Here is a 20,503-nt window from a genome sequence, read left to right on the forward strand (position 1 = left end):
TGGAAACTGTGGCTGTGTGAAGAGAAAGAAGGCAGACAAGGGGCGTTTCCAGTATCTAAGATACTCCAGTATCTAAGGCTTGTAGCATGTGTCCCAGGACAGAGAACGGATAAAGTACAGGGTGGGCTCCTACTACGGACTGAGTGTTTAACAAAAGGCACACTTGGGCAATAAGGCAGGCCATTCAGAAGTGTCTGCACTGAGCCCATCCCAACAATGAGCCTGAGCTGACCCCTGGGTGAGTTCCCTCTGCTGAGCTGCTGGTTGGTGTTTCAGGAGCTGGCTGGGGAGGAATATGATGGTGGAGCCACAGGGTGTAGAACACGGAGAACTTATTATAGGGCAGTACGAGATGAGACTGGCTAGAGCCAAAGGGACCACTGTAGAGAAAAGTACTCTCACGGAGTGAGAAGGGGCAATGGCAAAGGGGCCCTTGTGCCCACTAACATGTTGAAGCTTATTACTGTTTTTAAATCTCTGGAACAAATAGGTTTCATAAGAGGCTATTTTCTATCTAGGCGATTGACAGGTTTGTTTAGATTAACTCTTAAGGGAGGAAACAATTGTATACCTTTCTTTTTATGGCCAAAAAATGCTGTGTCTCAATTCAAAGCTAGAGAAACAAATTGGACCCCCATTTTTTAAATCCCCAAATTATGTGACAGAATAGACTTATTTTAAAGTTAAAGAAAGAGAATAAATGAAAATCAATTTGTTTTAAAGATGTCCGTGCTTTACAGAGGCCCTTGTCTTTCTTTTCTGGGCTTCAACAAGCCATGCGACACCTACCTTCTCCCTATGTGTGTGTGTGTATGTGTGTGTTATTTTGAATATTGAGGAGAAACTGTGAGGCTCCTTCCATCTTTCGAAAAATACCTGGTGTTTCAAATGGTTAGGCGAGTCATTGTGAAGCCATCTCCTTCCTAAAAGTTAATGTGTAACCGAAGACACAGGAGGTGGGGCCTGAGGCTGGTGATGGTGGAGAAGCCCATCTGCGGTGACCTTTAAGCCGCTGATCTCAAACCTGCTATGTATGTTTTTCTCTTTTTATTTTCCTTTAGCTGGGTTTGTGACACTAAGCCCATTTTTATACAATCCTAAGTAATGAAAATTAGACAAGGGGCCCCAGAACCCCTGGGCACTGCGATTGGTCGGCATGAGGGAATTTACCTGGACAGGTGCACCTCTGTCTTCCCTAGGGATCTTGGTGATGGGCTGTACTTGCCTCCCAGAGAGATCAAATTGGACCAGTTAGGGAGACTCCTCTGACTCCTGGAAGCATGTCTTTGCTATTGAGTAAGAATGTGTCTGTGGTGAAGGAGGGGCTCTCAGAGTATCCCGAGGTCACAGTCCAGTGTGTGGATGCATAAGTAGGTTTTCTAGGAGGATCCCAAGAGAAGTATCTCCCAGTTCCAGTAGCCTTGGGTTCTGCTGCCTTTAGGCTCATGATCATCATAGGCTTAAGACCCAGTGGGACTAATGCAGCTCACGGGTATCTTCCTCCCAACACCCCTTGCCCTCATCATGAGATGTTGATCTGTTCCCATAGCACTTCATTGCCTAAAGTGTTCCTTGTCTTGCAGTTCTTAGTCCCATTTGATGCCCAGCACCCAGTAAACATTCATTAGACATTCAGGGGACACCAGTAACAAAAAGTATCCCTTTCTTCTCTGAGCTCATCGTGGTCCCCAGGGGGGTAAATAATTCATCTATTCGGTTTAATGAATGTTAAAATGAACTCGCTTAATGAATATTTATTTAGGAGCGAGATAATATTTACACCTACACAGTGCCTTGCAGATATAAGACACTTAATAAATATCTCTTAAATTACTGAGAAAGTCCCAATACAGCATAAAACAGTCTTCCTTCTGTGAGCACATATGTAAACACCCTCCCCCTTACACACACACACACACACACACACACACACACACACACACACACTTCCATTTCAGAAATATTTCTTTCAATTAGGAGAACGCCTGCAGAAAAAAATCATAATCTCATTGTAAAGCAGCAAATTCTAATTTAGAAATTAATATATTCAGGAACTACCATGCATTGACTTTCTACTCCAGACAGGACATGTCTATAAAGTCCGTGGGTGTGTGACTTGTCTAACTGAAGCCACGGAAAATTTGTTCTGGAGGCCAGAATCCAGTGGGTATGGACAAATTCTTATGCCGAGGGGATAGCAAAGGATCCCTAGGTCTCTTTGAATATTAGAGGAAGAGGGTAGCATTCTAAGACCAAAGCCATGAGACAAGCTGAAGAGGAAGTCCATGTACACTCAGATTCTTGTCAAATTCACAGTCTGGCTTTTGGCAACAAATAGGTTTTTTTTTTTATTTAATTTGCATTTAACATTGACCTCATGGGCTGTCTACTTAGGACATAGATGGCCATAAAGTTATATGACAGCGGGCCAAGGTAAGAGCCTGGTGAAGGAGTGGCTGCAGGAGTCTAGGAAGTGAAGCTGAGCATCAAGCAAAAGTTAAGGTTTCAGAGTTTCACGGAAGAAGAGAAGGTGAGCCCTGTGTCAGCATTAAGACAGGTAGGAGGACAGGCAGAGCGAAGGGACAGCTCTGAACACACAGAAGTGTGGGGGGAGACCAGAGAGGGAAAGAGGTCCAGGCTGATGAAGGAGGTTCAGGGTTAGGTTGTGGAGACACTCTCGAGTTTGCCTGAGGCCATGAGGCCGTGAGGTCGTTAAGGGAAGGGGGTCAGAGCGAAATGACGTTTGGAGGAGTTGAGAGAATAAAGAACTAAGACTGAGCAGGAAGTCAGATGTGGCAGTGTTTTGCCACCCAGCTCCAACGCCTGTGCTTTGACCAACTCCATGTCTGTACCTCAAATGACAGAAACGATCACATAGACCACTTCCCAGTCTGTCCAAGTTCATCAATACCATGCCATTAACATGGGGCCAAAGCAATGGGAAATTATTTAAAAAAAATATGTAGACAGAGCGGAAAGTGGGTGTTAGTTCTGTGTGTGGGATGATTATGATAATTTAAAAAAATAAAAATAAAAAGAAGTCTTTTCAAAACTTTGCTTCCCTCAGTGAAGCTCTCAGGTGTCCACTGACCTTGGTGGTCAGGAACAGGGCTGTCTTACCAACTGTAGATCCCTGAAGCCGACAGACATGAAGCACTCAGTGATTTTGGAGTGCTAATGTGCTTCTCTGTCCCTAGGTCTGCCAGGTCTCGAGGGCACTTCTCACCAGACAGCACAGCTGCTGAGGATTCTGAGGCTTCTCAAGCACTAGACCAAGGGTTGCCACAGCCACTAATTTACAATTATTTATATTCCCATTCAAATTTCAATGAATTACTAAAATTAAGAAGGGGGTAAAACCTCTTCTAAGTAGCTGATGCCCATGGGCTATGAATTTTATGATTCACTCAGCGGTTGATGTCAGTCTCCCAGATGGTTTGATTCTGGTACCAAAAGCCTGTGTCAGGACAGCTGTGCCCTGTTCCATCAAGTTCTGGCCAAAGATGCCACCACTAGGAAACTGAACCGCTTCTGTGACTCTTTGAACTGTGTTATGGACAGTTTCCAAAGCTTAAGGATGGAGAAAAAAAATCAGTTTTTAATTGAATCGCTGCAATGTACTAGTCAGGCTAGTTAAGCACATAATTAATTGTTGTAGCTATAGCAACAGGATTAACTGGCACTATCAGGGTGGGCACCAGGGGTTCAATGAGCAGCTCTTAGGAAGACAAGTGTTAGAGACTACAGAAAGTCATTCACTCCCCTCCAGAGAGCTGCACACTCTTTTGCAACCCAAAATAAATCCACTTAATAATATTTCCTTAGATTCATGCAGCTTTTCTTATCCCAGTGGGCCCTGGGGTGCTTTGTAAGCCATGAACATAAATATAGATCTGGAATAATGGATCGGGCCAGATTTTTCTAGTACTTAAACAACTCTCTGGTGGTTTGTTCTGCACCTTTGGAAGCTCCATTACCTTCAGGATACACAGAATCTGTAATTTATTAAGTAGAGTCCCCACAGGCCCAAGGCCTGAAAACTCTGGCACGGAGAGAAGCAGCTCCTGAGATGGGACTTTTACATATTTATGCTCAGCTTCATTCCAAAAAGGATTACAGCGGCCTTACAGAGTACACAGAGTCTATCAGCATGAAATAAATACTATCAGGAAATCCAAGCCTGGGCACATTACTGAGAAAGAGATGTCTAAATATACAGAAGCAGTTGCTTCTTACACTATAAGAGGATGGAAATAAAGGGAGTGGCTTGAAATGATTAAAAATTTCTCCCAAGTTCATGGTCATCTAATGGATAAAACCAGAGCCTGTGTATGTGTCTTTACGGTAGTTGACCCCACAGAAAATAAAGACCAAAGATATAAGAATAAAAATTCATTTTTCTTTTACAAAAGTGTGAAGGAAAATATCTTTGTGATCTCAGGGGTGACATAAAGTTTTCTTTATGAAAAAGTATAACAGGAGCTGAAAGAAATGAGAAATTGAAAAAAAAAGACAGAGGTGTGAATATGAATGAAGTTCACTGTGTGTGTGTAAATCTCAGAACAAAATATTACTTAGAACACTTAGTATATGATAATTTGAAGAAGTTTTCAGCTGGATATGATGCTCCGGCCTGTCATCATAGCACTCTGAAGCAGGAAGACTAAATATCAAGCCAGTTCAGGCTACATTATAAGGTCCTGTCTAAAAAAAAAAAGACAGGGATGTATCTCCATGGTAGAGAGCATGCCTAGAATATTCAATACTGTGGGACAGTGGTCTTGTATCCTGTAAAGATTTGTTACTTGTATTTTAATGAAACACTGATTGACCAGTAGCCAGGCAGGAAGTATAGGTGGGGCAACAAGAAGAGGAGAATTCTGTGAAGAGGAAAGATGCAGTCTGCAGTTGTAACCCAGACACAGAAGAAGCAAGATGAGAATGCCTTGTTGATAAAATGCACCAAGACACAAGGCTAATACAGACAAGAATTATGGATTAGGATATGAGTCAAGAAGGCTGAGCTAATAGGCCAACCAGTTTATAATTAATGTAGACCTCTGTGTGTTTCTTTGGGACTGAACTGTGGTACTGGGTGGGATAGAAACCTCTGTCCACAGTTCAAGACCCTAAGATCAATCTCTGGCATCAAGGAAATAATGGTTGAGCTCCAAGCTCTTGGAGCCAGGCATGGAGACACATGGCTTGTCTAATAAATATCTGCATGGCCAATAGCTAGGCAGGGGAGAGAATACAGATGGGGAAAACCTAGTCTCGAGAGAAGAGCAAGTAGTGAGAAAAGGAGGAGAGCAAGACCCCAGGGCCCAGCTACCCAGCCACAGAATCAGCCACAGAGTAAGAAGGAAAGAGTGATATATAGAATAAAGAAAGGTAAAAAGCTACGAAGCAAAATGTATTTAGAGAGAAATGGGATAACTTAAGTTAGAAAAGCTGGCTAGAATCAAGCCAAACTAAGGCCGGGCATTCATGAGTAAGAATAAATCTCTGTGTATTTATTTGAGATATAGGTGGCAAGACAAAGAGTTAAAAACAAAAAGAATGCGCAATGTCGAGTTTCTAGATTTTCTAGAATGGTTATGCTTGTGTAGGTCTACAGTGAAAAACGACAAATGTAACAGAAATACAATATGTATAATTTGTGGAGACTAGGAAAACCAAGAATCTTAAGGTTGCAGCCAGATCTGGGGATATAAGCCCAGTTACTGAGAGAGGGCCTGGTCTCTACTGTGTCAAGTGAGAGATGCCATCATGGAAAGACCCTGCCCAGATAAGCCTCCAACTCCTGAAGAGAGCCTAGGGTGTTTTCTGTTCCTTAAAAGCAACTGAATAAAAGTGCCATTGCTAAATAGGATTCGAGGAGGCTAGTCTCTATCCTGAGGAAAGAGTCTAACTTGGCTGTGTTATCCATGGGGTGCTGGCTCTAGAGACACAAAGGGAGAAAGGCTGAGGGAGTCATAAATTCTTTCTCTGCAGATCCAGGGAGTCACTGGCACCAGGCAGCAGTTGGGAGGGGAGCCTCTGTGTGAAATCCCTAAGAGAACAAGAGGCTGTAGGAAGCTATTGCACGAAGGTGTGAAAGTGAAGCCCGTGTTACAGTGGAAGCCACAAGACATTGGAAATGACGTGGGATGCACACTAGGGAGATCTGCATGCAAGGATGGAACCAGACCAAGAGAAAGACGTGTGGTGCAGACATCAAAGCTGAGGGGCAGAACTTCACAAGTCTTTTGGAAGTAAAGCTACGAGACATGGAGCTATAGGATTCAGTGTTTACCTGCTGGGCTTTGGTCCAGCATTTGCTGACAATTCCTCCCTTTGAATGAGAAATGTCTTATCATAAGTTCAGCTAGGGTATTTGAATAAATAGTTGACATGTGGGCTCCCACAGTTGGTCCCCAGTTTATGACAGTATTTGAGGAGGCTTAGGTTGTACGGCCTTGCTGGAAGAAGTCATGAGGGGCAGGCTTAGGGAGTTCATAACCTATAACAGTTTACAATGTCTTCTCTGTGCTGGCAGCTGAGAATATGATCTCTGTGTCCCTGGTACCTGTCATTTGTTGCTGTGCCTCCCCGCTATGATGGACTCTTACCCTCTGGAGCAGCAACTGAAAGCAAACTCTTTTTACCCTCAGTTGCTTTTGGTCATGGTATCTTATGACAGCAATAAAAAAGCGTCTAATGCAAAGCAGTAGTATTATAATTGATAACTAGGTAAAACAACCGCCCCCATGAGAAGTATAGAACAATTAGGTTCTGGGAGGGTGGGCTTCAGTGCTATTTCCCACAGTGTGCCTGTAGCTCATGAGAGTACTGTGGCGGTGCCCTTCTCTATGACTACTTCATGGCATGGTTATCTTCATTTGACTTGAATCTATGCTTGCTGTCTGGTGCAGAATGCATGGTTTATATCTCCACGGGCACACAAGTGCTCGGTACTGGAGGGGATTCCCCACTCTCTTCCCTAGTCACCCCTGTCCCATAGGTGGTAATCACGTTGGAAATACCAGAGTTGTGCATTTGAAACTGGGAGGCTTGTTCTGTTAGTTGGAGTAGGAAGGAGAAGAGAGGGCAGGCTGCAGAGCTCTTAGTCCATCACCCACACTCATCTCTATAGTCCAAGATGTGCAAAAGAGAAAAGCAACCTCCTCCCGTATACAGAGAGAGAGAAGAAGAAGAAAAATGTCTGGATAGCGCCTTGGGAACAGAGATGGAGATGTATCTCCCAGCAAATAGCTCAGGAATGACAGTCAGATTCTGCAGTTCACACTCCAGTGGGGATCCTAAAGATCTCTGAGTAACGTTGCTCAGTTCTTAGAGTTTTCTTATATGTGTCAAATATCCCTCCCTAACCCTCATCAATGTAACTACACTAGTTACTCACCAGTAAGCTCGGTGTATGGTACAGTTGAGTGTCATGCATGGTACAGGCTAATATTTTTCTTTTATATTTCCTGGACCCAACAAAAGAATGACTCATTCGGAAAGAATTTCAATTCACATACTGTTAAATTGTGCTTTAAGGGGTTTTCCAGCCATAGAGAACAATGGAGACTTGGTTCATAAATGCTGGTATTAGTTGTATCATTCCCTGTAGATACTAGTCCAGGTTCCATGAAACGGGCTGGGCGGATGTTGGGATGATGTTGCAATCAGTTTCTCTCCCTGCTTCTGCTCAGTACCTGGTAGTCAGAGGAAGGCGGCTTTATCTAAATGACTAATGCATTAAACTTTAATCCTCACTATGTCTCTCTGGTGTATATTGTCAGAGCAAGAAACTACTGATATACAGTCTTGATTTTTGTTTTTGAAGAGCCTAAGAGCCTCTTTTTATTTAACGAAAAAGCAGAATGATGTCTCATGTTTCTGTGTGCCAAATTTGCTTCCTAATATACAAAAATGTATTTGGGGGAACTAAGGCCAAGATTTATTTCTATTAAATTATAATAGTCACTCAATGAGAATGACTCAACTCTCTCTCTCTCTCTTTATTTTTGTGTGTAGGCAGCATGTGAAATGACAGATTCATAGAGGTCAGAGGACAACTTTTTGGAGTCAGTTCTTCCCTGCCACCTTCTGGGATGCTGGGATCGAACTCCGATTCTTGGGCCCACATGTAAGTGTCTGTACCCACTGAGAAACCTTGTCGCCTCTCTTTAGTCTTTCTTAGCAAGAGATTACCACTTTATTTTAAAGGAAGAATTTATTTTCTTTAAGAGGTCTGTGGAGGCCAGATGACACAGGTCTGGTGATACAGACATGTTATCCCAGTCACTCAGGAGACTGCGTCATGAGGATCATAAATTCAAGGCCTGCCTGGGTTACAGAGTGACAGCGAAGCTATTCCGGGAAACTTAGTGACGCTCTGTTTTAAAATAAAATGTAGGAACATGTTCTGAGGGTATAGATGAGATATAGCACTCTTGCCTGGTATGTGGAAAGTCCTGAGTTCAAGCCCCACCAACCATCAGCCCCCCAAAAGAAAACTATGAGAAACAGCTATATGTGGAGATAACTATCCAGGGAATGAGTATAAAATGAGAAGTAGGAATATATCAGTGGTTTCTGGCCATTCATTCTATGCGGTTGCAGCTTCATATAGACCCCACGAAGGGTCAGCTGCTAACATTGTGGGCTTTCCCTCCACCTGCTTCCCAGCTTCTTAAGAATGTGGATGAAATTTAGGTGTGACTGATGCTCTTCTCTCATTACTCTGTGATTCCTCTAAGGAGCGTGATGGGGGTGGGGGGCTTTCCCTGTAATGCACTCACAGAAAGGATGTTTGTTCCCATGCTTCCTGACTCAGCGGAGTCAGGGTCCTTACAGTCAAGGTGTTAGTGCATGCTCTGAGATTACCCAATATATTACCCATCTCATATCAGTGTCTGATAACAAGGCCTATCTGACCCGCAGGCCATGGGTGCAACATGCAGATGATGCTTGGCTCTGCCCATGAGGTCATAGGTCAGCTCACAAACCTTGGCCCTGTGCCATTTTTTCTCTTTCTTTCTTTCTTTCTTTCTTTCTTTCTTTCTTTCTTTCTTTCTTTCTTTCTTTTTCTTTTTTTTTTTTAACACTTTCAGTGTTAGAAGACTTCCTTCAGAAGTCCAGGGATCATATGGACATGCTAAAGGGCCAGCCCTTAGGCGGAGGAAAAGGAAGTATTGGCATCTGCTCTTATCTGAACTTGAAGGAGCTGGGAAAGTCAACACATGACTTCTACCATGGGGAGGTCAAGTTTGGCATCGCGTGTGTGGGGAGAGAAGGAAAGGACCAGCCATTTCTCCTCTGCTGGGGTCTATGTGATACTCCCAACACAGATTGCGCTCATACCCGCTCTGCCCCTGGGTACGAAATAAATATTGATCTTGTGTTCTCATACTTTCACTCTATGGATATGTGTAAAAGATTTCTAGATTAAGCATTTTCTCATTAGGCAAACACACGGTCCAGGTCACCATATGACTCAGAAATGTTACTTCTTGTTTTCAAACCCCCACTGAACCCACCCAGGTTGCTCAGCAGCAATTGGTAATCTCATGTTTGCAGCTGCATTTTCACAACGTCACAGGGTAGAAGAGTAGAAACAAATCAGATTGATAGATGGATGAAACCCACGGACGTGTGCACAGATGCATCCATGAGTATGCAAGCATGTACGCATGTGCACACACACACACACAGCAACATGGAGACCGTTACATTAGCAATGCTCCTTTTGACAAAAGCCCTTTTCTTGCATAGTTTTGCTTCAAGGAATCCAAAGTCATTTAGGCACAGGTTGGACAAAACTGTAGCTAAACAGTTGACTAAAATCTCTCTTTACAGATCCTAACACTTATAAGGGCTACTTATCTGATCTTAGATAAAAATCTTACCAGAAAATAGAGCTTCTATGTCCATTATCTTCTTACAGTTAATTTTTTCCCACACTTCACCAAGTGGCACACACTTCCGTTGTCTTCTTCCTGTGAGGCAGCTGTCATTTAATGCTGTTGGCCTGCTTTAGAGGAGGAAATCAGACTGACCTCCAGGCATATTGCCCATGGATGCAGTACCAAGAAGCCCATGGCCCTCATGGATTTCGAAGACTATATTAAAATGAAGCTGTGCACGCTATTCAGGGACCACTCTCTGGGGGTTTTCATTTCAGTTTCCATGAGACAACCAATAGAAGATGGATCTAAATCAGAGCCCAACACTATCATTTAAGTATGGATTTTGGCAGGCATGGGGACATTTCTGTAAACACAGCACCTAGGAGCCTGAGACAAGAGGACTGCCATTGAGTCCAGTTTGGGCTACAAAACATAACCCTGTCTCCAAAATATCTCAAGCAAACAAACAATGATTATTTTCTGAAAACAAGAATCTTTCCTAATAGGAAACAACAACAAACAACAACGACCCTCTCCCCCACAAAACAACAAAAAGCTGGAGCTGGTTGAAAGAGAGTGAGAGGGGCCAATGGAACTTCAGAAGAGATGTGGTGTGTCCTTGGGCATGGTCTATGTTACTGAGGAATGAGAGGTAAATGGTATCTGGGCTAAGAATATAGTATCATAAATTCTGGTGTCTTCTCCAGCTTGCCGAGATAAATGAACAAACATTTGCACCTCCTGTAAGTTCTTGGGTATTGAGCAGAGACCTTGACTCTGAGAACAGAGACTGAGCATCTGAGATCCTGATCCATCTTGACGATGCTATGTCCAGGCTCATGAAGCACCTGTGCTGAACATTGGGGCCAGACAGCAGGAACATTCCATTGAAATCCTCTGTTCTAGAGGAGGACAGTGCCCCATCACCCACCCCCAATTTCAAGGGAAAGGATGCTGTGAAAAGGAGTGTGGAAAAAAAGAAAATTCAGCAACTGGGCCCTCTTGAGACCATCAGTATATCAGGGAGAGTCCCCAGAGCAGGCAGCTCCCAACACTGAGGGTGGGTGAAGGTGGAGTAGATGCATGGGGCTGGCTTTGCAGATGTGTCCTCTCATGATGCTGAGGCAGGGATGGAAGGTGGATAGCATCCTTGTTACCCAAGAAGTCTCTCAGAAGCTGAGAGTAGGACCTCTGCAGAGATGCTGAAGTCTGAATTTGGAATTTGGAATTTGAAACAGAGGTGCTTGTGGTGAGGACACCGGTTCAACCTGTGTTCGTGGGTGGAGATTGAGGCAGGTGCCTGGTGTCCTTATCAGTCCAGGCCTGGAAAATGTACAGTAACGGACATCACTTTTGTAATATTCTTGACGTCTAGAAAGGGAGGCACAGTTGAGTACTGATAGATATATACATAAAGGAATAGGTAAATTCTGTAGAACACATCCCAGAAAGACACAGGTGAGGACTGTCTTTCAAACCAGAGTGCCATGTCAGACTACCCCGTGGATGGTGTTGGGAGGAATCTGTTACCCGTCCAGAGAGGTGAAAAGATCCATCACTCCCTCATGCCTGTAAACATAATTCTAGTCAAATCACATGCTTAACAATTCAAACACCATAAAAAGACCAAGAGACCAAATGCATGTCTAACCTTGGGAGCAGGAACAGAATTACACAAGAGACTAAATGCACAAGTCACACAACAAAAGTTGCTAAATATCCCTGGGACAGGGGTGCATACCAGCCTCTCTCTAAGGCCCGAGGAAGCCTTTAACATGGTTTGAGTTGAGCAAAAGCCTGACATTTCTCTTTGCTCCAATCGCTCCGTCACAGCTTTTCTCTCTATCCAGTTTCAAAAATCCTCAATGTTCGTCCAGGTTCTGTTTGAGGCTTATGCCATCTTCCCCAGATGCAGGTGTTTGAACAATTGGTACCCATCTGGGGGTGCTATTGCAGAAGGTTGCAGAACCTTTTTGGTCATGGAAGCGTAGCCTGCAGAGCTAGGGTCACAGGCAGTTCTGGCTGGCCATGGTTCTGGCTCATGCTGTCTGTGTCCTGGACCACGGAGATATGAGGAGTCCCAGCTGCACCGCTACTGCTAAGCACTTTTCCATGCCTCTTCTGCCTTGACTTGACCCTTTCCGACTGTGACCCAGCTGTTCCTTTGACTGTGAACTATTTTGCTAGTGATGAGGGATGTACCTGGTGTTGACATGGTTGGATTCACTTCACATTGATCTGTATAGTAAGTTCTAGGGAGGAAAAACTGGTTGAGAGGGCTTTTTTACTTTTTAGTTTTGACTTTTCACTTGCTTGTTTGTTTTGTGGCAGGATCTCATGTAGCCCAGGCAGGTCATGAACTCTTTGCTACGTTGCCAAGGATGACCTTGAACTTCTGCTTCTCCTGCCTCTATCTCCAGAGTGCTAGACAGATAGGTGTATCCTGCCCCGTTCCTTCATGCTAGTCAACGGCACTGCCAACTGAGCTACTTTCCTTAGACCTTAAGAAGTTTTTTAAAATTTGTATTTCCTGAATGTTTGTAGTGAAAGTTTATTCACCCACTCCCTGTGTAATTAAAAATAAATGAAATTAAATATGTGTCGGTTGGGTTTCCTCAATTCAATTTCCATCTGCCGATGGAATAAATCTGAAACCTGTCATTTGAGTTAGTGGTCCAACTTAACGCTTGGCTCTTTGGAAGAAAACCAAACTGTGAGGCCCATTGCCGAGCTCTGTGCCTTTGATGGCTCTTAGGGTCACACCATGGGTCTTCCGATATTTGCTTTCCTAGGTACATGTGCAATGTGCCTTTGCCCTGGCGCTTTAACTTCCTGGCCCTCGGCCAACATAAAGGGCTGAGCGGCCAGGCCAGCAGCTTCACCTCCTGCAAATAACAGATAATAAATACAGGGTTACCTGGTCTGTTTCTAGCTGGACTCAAAGTCCAGCAGGAAGGATGTTTATGTGAGTGGTGAGCTGACGTGAATCTCTGTTTGCCTTCCTCAAATACGCTGAATAGCCACTTTTTTTGTTTTGCAGACAGCATCCTGGGGACATGTTGGCAAAGTGCATAATCAGACTGAAAAAAAAATTCAATTAGCACTAAATCTGTAAGCTCAGTGGCTGGAAGCATCTGAGGTGAGGCCAGGCTTCAGGTGCCTCCCCACTTCCTGACCAAACTCCACTGAGCTAGAGGAAAGTGTGATGAAGTCTATCTTCTGACAAAACTTAGTTTCTTGACGTGAAAGACTCACCCGTGGCTTACACCAGACTGCTAACAAGCATGAGACTGGTGCCAAGCTCTGAATCCCTGGCACGGCTCCTTTCTGAATGATGGCCTTGCTTTCCTTTGAATACCCACACGTGCCATGGAAAGTAGGAGGTGTCTTGGAGCAGCTGTTCTTTTACTGACTCTGTTTCTCTCTTTGAGTAGTGGCAGACATACAGGATGTGTGATGTTTCTCCTGTTTTAGGCAGGGCTCAGATACAGGAGACATGGCCGGCCAGCGCATAAAGCTGGGAGGAAACGGAAGTGAGGCAGGGGTGTGTGCTGAGTGTTAAAGACAGAGGAGCTCCTGTAGAAGGAACACCAAAGAAGGCCAATGAGGTCAGGGAACATGTGCTTGACGGCAGTGAGGGCACATGGCAAGAAGATTCCACAAGAAGATATGTAACAGTACTGAGGTGTTTGTTGCTTTAATGTAGTCCAGAATGTGAGGAGGCAAGATCAGAGACGTGCATTCTTTAGAGATCTCCAGGCCAGTTCAAAGACTTTAACTCCTACCTTGTTGAGTCACATAGAAATCTCTAGAGGGTGTGCTTTCAGGGTGAAGATGTACTATGACCCGTCTTGTTGTAGGTCCATGCTCTGTTTGTCAGTAAAGGACAGAGCATTCAGACCAACTGGGAAGCTAGGACAAGAAGGGAAGGAACAGCTCAGGGGCCTCATACCCTTTGGTTTTTCCCAGTTGTGAAATGAAGTGTGATGTCAACTGTGCGGCATTTTGGAAAACCTTACACGATAGATAAATATGCTTAAAAGAAGCTGAGGATGTACTGATTGACAAATTGGCATCCACAAAATTAAAAAAGCATCTAATAGCAAAGAAGATTATCAGAAGAGTGAAGAAGCCACCTATGGAATGGAAGAAAACAACTACACATCAGAGGGAAAATTAATGTCCAGGGTATGCAAAGTGCTACAGGAACTAACCACCACCAACCCCAAATTATCCAACCAAGAACCACCAATCAAGGCAACACATTGAAGCAAATGCTGAGGAGGGTGCGTGGAAAGAGAAACATTTTTTTTTCTGTCACAGCTGCCACCTAAGTGTATGTACTCACTCTAGAAATCAGCGTGGAGGCCACTGAAAACATCTGAATGAGTCAAATAGTATACAGCCCAGCTATATACTTGAATACATACCCAAAGGATTTGAGTTAATATACCATAGAAGGGCTTGAACAACCCTGTTAATAGCTGCACTATTTACTCCTGCCAGGACATGGAGCCAGCCTAGATGTCAATCAAGAGATGAGTGGAAAATAACAAAAATGTGGTGTAGTATATATACCTGGGGTGAAATACAAAGGCATTAAAGAAACCCCAGGACCCACATGGTGGAAGGGAAAAAAAACTGACTTCCAAAAATTTTCTACTAACGTCTACAGATGTGCCTTGTAGTGCATCCCCATACTAAATAAATAAATATAACTTTAAAAATTAAAAAATAAAACTAAGGTGGGGATTTATAGAAGATGCCTAATGTTGACCTCCCCCTCACATGGACTCATGTGCATCTACATCCCTCCCCAAACACATGCCCTTTGTTTCTCCAGTTATGAAATGAGGTGTGGTATTAACCATGCTGTATTTTGCACAGCAGATTTTATGTAGCACAAGAACAAAAATATGGTATTTGCAGGAATAAGAATGGAAGTGGAGATCACTACATTGAGTAATATAAGTGAGATTTAGATAGATAAGCTCCCAACCATTTCTCTCACGTGTAGAACTTAGATTTTCAAATCACATGTGTATATAAATATACATGTGTGTAGATCATGAAGCGAGAAAGGCACCATTAGGGAGGAGTTCATGGGAGGAAGAGATCCAAAAGGAGGTGGGATATAGAAAGCATAATGGGGTCCTTGTACTAAGACAGCTGGTGAACTACCTGGAAGACCAGAGAACCAGATGGAGGTTTGTGGAGGCAAGACATGTGAACCAGAACTATTGACTATCATATACAGGGTACTGATTTCCATCCCCAGGATCCTCAACATCATCACTGTCTTCATCATCATTGTCACTATCATCTTCCTCATTGTCATCATCATCATATGAGGGGATCTAAGACAAGGAAATGGTTTCTATTTGAAGCGTTGCCATCAAGGAGAATCCACATTCTAGACAAGGAGATACAAGAGCAATTGCAGAATTATATAAACATACACAGAATTATGTACAAATGTGTATGCACATAAACATGTGCATACACAAACACACACACACACATGGTGGAGAAGATTGATATTGAAAATGCTTAGCCTATGATCTTTTTGGATACCAAACGTTCATTGGTGACCAGCAGGAAAGAATAATCTCATCAAGAAAACTTGAGGAAAGAATGAATTAAAAGTACACCATCATATTTTTTTCCCACCAAGTCTAATGAAATGTTTAAAAACCATGAAAATGTTACCAACATACAGAGGAGAGGGAAGCCCTAGGCTAGAAGCACAAAGTCCACGGCTTAATGGTCCAGGAAAGAATTAAAGGCTTCAGAGAACAACTGTCTCTGAAAGGCTGACTCCCAGCAAGCCCTCTCTAACTCTCTCACTAGCCACAGAACTTAGAGTGGTTACAACTACCAGAATTCCCACTGTGAGCTACAACCCCAAAGATGACCGTTTCTGTAGGGTGTCTGAATGAGAAATAGTTGGGGTTTGACTGTTGAAGAGAGAGTTGAATGGAGTTCACGTTGTTGAGTAGTGGCAGAAAGACAGACATCATGGCATGGACACATGGAACACTGGAGAGGAACTAACCCCTGCATTTACACTAGCCAGATGAAACTGGCCTTGTTCTGACACATGCTAATAAGATTTCGGAGTGAGGACACAAAGCTGTTCTTTTAGAAAGAAAAAAGAAATGAAAAAGAAGGGAGCAGAAGCCACTAAGAATCTCCCAAACCCCTGATACTTTTCCAGGATCAGTAGAACACAGGGTATCTACTCATCTGAAACCATGGCTCAGTGAGAAAAGAGCTACACAGCCTTTATCAGAGCAAACAGAATGCCTGGTTGGAGCTGAATAAACATGGACCAGATGGAAGGGCAATGTGATGATGCAGTCAACTCAGGACGGACACAAAAGTATCATTGGCAAAGAGAACAAAGGAACATGGTGTGAGACATAAGAGGATGGGGCCGCCCTTGGGAAGATGTGGGATGGGACATGATTCGTAGCCCTTGCTTTCTACTCCAAATGCGTGTGTTAAGAATGAGAATTCAGCTCAACTCAAAACGAAATGCTGAAGGACACTTAGCGTATAACTGCACATGGGGCACAGCTGCAAGTCATCAGTCATGAAGTTGAAGCAGGATTGAGAGTTCAAGGCTGTTAGTGCTGCAAGTGAGGCCCTGTTTCATAAGAATAAGAGAAAGATGAGGATAATGAGGAAAAGGAGGGTGAACTAGAGAAAGGGAAGGAGGAGAGAGGAAGAGGAGGGGTGAAGAGGAGGAAGAGAAGTGGGGAGAAGAAGGAGTAAGAAAAGGAGGAGACGGTTACATTAAGAAAACCTTCTAATTTCAGTTTACGATCCATGGCAAAGTCCTTATTGGAATCAACCACAAATCTTAATGATTGGAAGATAAAATATTCGTTTGCATAGTATACTTGAAATAGCACAGCCAATAAAAAAATTATTTCCTAGATATGTGAAAGTTACCTAAAATTCAACAGAAACAATCTAGGTTTATAATCAATAAAAGATCGTCCCAAAGAAATTAAGCGTAGGGCTACATAGCATATAGATAGATGTTTCCAAAGGCATCATCTATAGTCACTCTTCGTTGGAAAAGACTCAAATATCCCTCAGGTGGGGAAGAAAGGCATTAGTGAGGCCAGAAGATGTAACCAGCTTCTGTATTAAAAAGAAACAAGATGTAAATCACTTGAGCTACTTAGTATCATAAACCATTTTTCACAAACCCAAACAAAATGTCAATGTCAGTTGGTCTTGATTTTGCTACAAGGATATTATGTGCCATAAAATTATTGAGTCAAGGCAAAAGGAGTTACCTGCTCTCTTAGGGTTACTATTGCTATGACGAAGCACCATGCCTAAAGCAACTTAGGGAGGAAAGGGTTTCTCTAGCTTAAACTTTCAAACCTAAATTCATCATCAAAGGAAGTCAGGGCAGTAACTCAAACAGGGAAGGAACCTGAAGGCAGAAGCTGATGCAGAAGTCATGTAGGGAGCTGCTTACTGGACCTCTCCCCATGTCTTGCTCAGCCTGTTTTCTTATAGAACGTAAAAACACCAGTCCAGGGATGGAACCAACTATGGTGGGCTGGTCCCTCCCACATTAATCACTAATTAAGAAAATGCTTTGGAGCCCAATCTTATGGTGATATTTTCTTTATTGAGGTTCTCTCCTATCAGATGACTTTAGATTGTATCAAGTTTACATAAAACTATCCAGCACAAATGACCCCATATCAAGTTGACACACAAACACATTATCATTAAACCACAGCCATTCCTTTCTCATTTATCCCCAATAGCTCACATTAAAAACATAAATAACTTTAAAAGCCCCGCAATCTTATCATATTCAAACACATTAAAGTTTTAGTCCCTTTAGTCTCTTTATGTATCTAAAATCTCTTTTAAATGTTTGAAATCTCTCAACCGTGGATTCATGTAAAAAATTTAAAAACAAATGGAATACTTTCCTACTTTAAGCAGGAAGAACCAGGGCACAGTCAAATGATTTTCCAGGTATGTGAAAATTATTTAAAAGGAAAACCAAACTCAAAGCCAAAATCAAAGCAAAACCAAACTCCAGGAGTATAAATAACTCAAAGTCAAATATCTAGGAGTCACTCATGATACTCCAAGGGGCTCTACCCTCTGTAACACACACACAATTTGTCTTCTCGGTTCTGGTTGGGTTCCACTCGAAAGTTATTGCTATTTTTGGTGGTCATCCCATGGTACTGGCCACTCCAATATCCTGAGTCTCTTCTGCTCCAACTGGACCACAACTTTCATTGGTATCTTTGCATAGGCTCTCTTCATGGTTCCCAGCCTCAACTTCTCTGCATGACCCCTTTAGTTCTAGACCTTCAACTACTACTAAAGTCACACTTCCACCAGTAGCCTCTCCTGGATTCTTACAGTGCCAAATCTCGGCTGCTCCCCACAGCCCCCTTATGTCTTCAAACCCAGTTCCACCTGGGTGACTCTTACACTACCAAGTTCAGCTGCCAGCTGGAGGTACAGCCTTGGCTGCCTCTGGAACACAGCTTCTGTTATACCGACTCTCAGGAAACACGTCCCAGATTTCACTTCAACAATACTGGTCTTTTCTTAATATCTGTAAATTTCTCAGCTCCTGCAAAACTACATCCATTGCCCCAGTAAAATAAATATTTCACTTTAGTGACTCTTGGTCTCTTGTTAATCACTGCTGATTCTTAAGCTCTATCTGACCAGACATCACAGATTCTTCATACAAATAGCCTGCCTGGTAGAGTCTTTGTTTCCCTCTGAAACTTCACAAGCATGGCTTCCATCATCTGCACTGCTTTCCACATTCAGAATTCCAACAGAACAGTCCACTGAGCTCTCAACACCCAATGGCTCTTCTAGCCCAAAGTTCCTAAGTTCTTCCACAACCTTTCCTAAAACTACATGGTCAGGTTTGTCAAAGCAATACTCCACTCCTAGTACCAGCTTCTGTCTTAGGGTTACTATTACTATGCTGAAACATCATGATCAAAGAAACATGGGGAAGAAAGCATGTTTTGGCTTAAGCTTCCACATCACAGTTCATCATTAAAGGAAGTCAGTACAAGAACTCAAGCAGGACAAGAACCTAGAAGCAGAAGAAGCTCATGCATAGGCCGTGGCTAAGTGCTGCCTACTTGCTTGTTCCTTATAGGTTGCTCAGCCTTCTCTCTCACAGAACCCAGGAATACTAGCCCAGGGAAAGAACCACCCATGATGAGTCCCTCCCACATCAATCACTAATCAAGAAAATGCCCTACAAGCTTCCATTGTCCTATGGAGGCATTCCCTTAATTGAGATTCCCTCTTCTCAGATAACTTTTGCTTATGTCAAGTTGACATAAAACTCTCCAGCACTTTCCCCAAGTGGTATACTTATCACAGTCGGGCCTTAAAATTTAAAGTCAGTCTTACAATATTGCCAAATGTCGAACCTCCAAGGTTAACTATGAGTCATATTTGGAGATGGAACAACAAATCCTACAAGTAACAATGCTTCCCTGGAATCCAAACACAAAGGGTAAAAAAAAAAGTCACAAAAGAAGAATTGGAGAAACTCCCTAACTGTTGCTGACGTGAGTGCATTATGTGGGTTGTCATTACTAATTATGAAAGTCATGGTAAACGTTTTAAAGTCTCCTAGAGTCCCAAACAGCTGGTGAGTGTGGAGAGATCCTTGGCAGAAATGCTAGTAAGCCATCTAAAGCTGAGGCAAAGCTTTGTATTTTTCTTTCATAAAAGAACTCTCACCTTATTTCTTCTTAAACATCATTTCTTTAAACCTCAGAAAGACCTTGTTGGAAATAACATTTCATATGGGAAAAATGAGAAACAAAACACTCACTTCAAAGTGAAATATCTCTTCAGTTAGCCCTTTCATCCCCACATTCTACTCAAATTCAAACAGAATTAAACACCAAAGAAATTTTAATAAGCATAAAATCTGTATAATGATGCATTGTTCCTGACTATCAATTTCCTTTCATTTTGTTCATTGTTCCTTTGAGTTTGTCACGTGTGTGCAGTGGCAACCATGTTGGCAGTAGTGGTGTATTTAGCACATGTGTGTAGTAGCACTATGCTAGCAGTAGTGGACTCAACATACATGCAGTGGTAACCATGATGGCAGTAGTACTGTATTTAACACACGCATATAGTGATATTATGCTGGCAACAGTGTATTTAGCACACTTGTATTGAGGTGGTTCCCTGCTAGTAGTAGTGTATTTAACATGTGTGTGCAGTGGGAAGAATGATGGCAGTAGTGATGTACTTGACATTTACTGCATATCCGACAAGCACATTCTAGGCACTGTGTCTGGGTTATTCAACTATCTTCATGACCCAAGAGAAAAACACGAAGAAGTTGAAGAGTAGTTTTGTCCAAACTGTAGACAGACACATGTAGGGTTCTAGGAGGCCTTACCTGGCTCCCTTTTCTGTGCCCACAGAAAGAAGCCTCACTGGAATCAATGGCCAGTTCTAGAAGCAGGGATTTTTTCCCACTTTTATCATTAAAGCACTTCTCTGTGTTGCATGATGTGTATATATACATTATGTAACCTATTTTAACATATAAATAT

The sequence above is a fragment of the Alexandromys fortis genome, unplaced genomic scaffold (genome assembly GCF_014885135.2).
Source record: "Alexandromys fortis isolate MF-2015 unplaced genomic scaffold, M_Fortis_MF-2015_v1.1 scaffold_67, whole genome shotgun sequence".
NCBI classification, from domain to species: domain Eukaryota; kingdom Metazoa; phylum Chordata; class Mammalia; order Rodentia; family Cricetidae; genus Alexandromys; species Alexandromys fortis.